Below are 2,026 nucleotides of genomic sequence, written 5' to 3' on the forward strand. Positions count from 1 at the left end.
GCTCTTTGGAGGCAAGGATTCTGAGACTCCATCTAACATACTTTGGACATGTTATAAGAAGAGACCGGTCCTTGGAGAAGGACATCATGCTGGGGAGGGTGGAGGGACAGCGCAGGAAGGGAAGGCCCTCTATGAGGTAGATTGATTCAGTGGCTGGGGTAATCAGGATGGGAGTGTCAGAGACAGTGCGATTGGCACAAGACAGAGCAGAGTTTAGGGCTGTTGTACATAGGGTCGCTACGAGTCACAAGCAACTTGACGGCACATAACAACAACAATAACACTGTTGGATTCTATTGGCCAGGATTTTATTCAGGATTTTTGCATCTCTGTTCACTAGAGATATTGGCCTATAATATTCTGTTTTGGTGACATCTTTACCTGGCTTTGGTATTAGGATATGTTTACCTCATAGAAGGAGTCTGAGAGAAATCCATCTTTTCTGTTTTCTGAAATAGTGTATTTAGAATTGGTGACAATTCTTCTCTGAATGTTTGATAAAATTCACTTGTAAAACCATCTGGTCCAGGGTATTTTTGGTTGGAAATTATTTTATTATCTTTTCAATTTTTCCTATTATAATGGGTCTGTTCAGATGTTTAATTTCAGTCTGTCAGTTTCGGTAGGTTGTAAGTTTCATAGTATTTGTTACTTCTCGGTTTTCATGTTTGAGTATAGTTTTTCATAATATTCCATGATACCTTTTTAATATATTTAATATACCTTTTTATTTTAGTTGGTTCTGTTGCAACATTTCCCCTTTCATCTCTTATTCAGATTAGTAGTGTCTTTTCTTTCTTTTCCTTTGTTAGTTTTGTTAGTGGTTTGTCAATTTTACTGACATTTTTTAAGAACCTGGTTTTGTTGATCGTTTAAATTGGGTTTGTTTTCTATTTCATTTATTTCTGCCCTAATTTTTTTAATTAATTTCAATGAACATTTATAGAGATTTTGGATTTCCATTCATTCATTGCTGCACTTTTCTCTCTGCCCTAATTTTTATAATTTTTTTTTATAGGGTGTAGGGGTTTCTTGCTGTTGGTTTGTGGCTTTTTTTTTTTCAATTTGTTTGAGATGTTGGGTTAGAGAGTCATTTATCATTTTTTCCTTGCCTTTTTTTTTTTGAAGATGTATAAACTATTTATTAACAGATGAAGCCTACAAACTTATTTCTTCTTGGACACACCCACAGTACGGCCCCGACGGCCAGTGGTCTTGGTGTGCTGGCCTCGAACTCGAAGGCCCCAAAAGTGGCGTAGCCCTCTGTGGGCACGGATCTTCTTCAGTCGCTCCAGGTCTTCATGGAGCTTGTTGTCTAGACCATTGGCCAAAACCTGACTGTATTTCCCATCCTTCACATCTTTTTGTCTGTTCAAGAACCAGTCTGGAATCTTGTACTGGCGTGGATTCTGCATAATGGTGATCACACGCTCCACCTCCTCTTCAATAAGCTCTCCTGCCCTCTTGGTGAGGTCAATGTCTGCTTTCCTCAACACCACATGAGCATATCTTCGCCCTACACCCTTAATGGCAGTGATGGCAAAGGCTATTTTCCGCCGCCCATCGATGTTAGTGCTGAGTACTCGCAAAATGTGCTGGAACTTCTCTGGGATCACTAGAGACATGGCGGCGGCAGCAACGGCGGCGTGTAGGCCTCTGGTGGAAGAGCTTTTCCTTGCCTTTTGATATGTTTGCTTTTTGCTGTAAATTGACCTCTAATTACTGCTTTGGTTGTTTCCTAGAGGTTTTGGTAAGTTGTGCTGTCACTGTCATTTGTTTCAAGAAACATTTTCATTTCATTTTTTATTTCTTCTATTATCCACTCATGCTCAAGCAATGGGTTGTTTGGCTTCCAAATGTAGGGGTATTTCCCCCCCCCCATATTCTCTTGTTATTAATTTCTAGTTTTGTAGCATGTGGTGTGAGAAGATGCTTTATATTATTTCTATGTTTTTTTAATTTAATGATGCTTGCCTTCTTACCTAAAATGTGATCTATTCTGGAGAACCTTCCATGCATATTAGAG

At 39.1% G+C, this 2,026-nt stretch overlaps 1 pseudogene; it reads right to left on the reverse strand.

The window, feature by feature from the left end:
- Positions 1 to 1,166: 1,166 nt before the first annotated feature.
- Positions 1,167 to 1,625, reverse strand: LOC102865884 (annotated as a pseudogene).
- Between the last annotated feature and the right edge of the window lie 401 nt (positions 1,626 to 2,026).

Source organism: Elephantulus edwardii, unplaced genomic scaffold, assembly GCF_000299155.1.
Source record: "Elephantulus edwardii isolate Elephantulus edwardi_28Jun2011 unplaced genomic scaffold, EleEdw1.0 scaffold00030, whole genome shotgun sequence".
In the NCBI taxonomy this organism is placed as follows: Eukaryota; Metazoa; Chordata; class Mammalia; order Macroscelidea; family Macroscelididae; genus Elephantulus; species Elephantulus edwardii.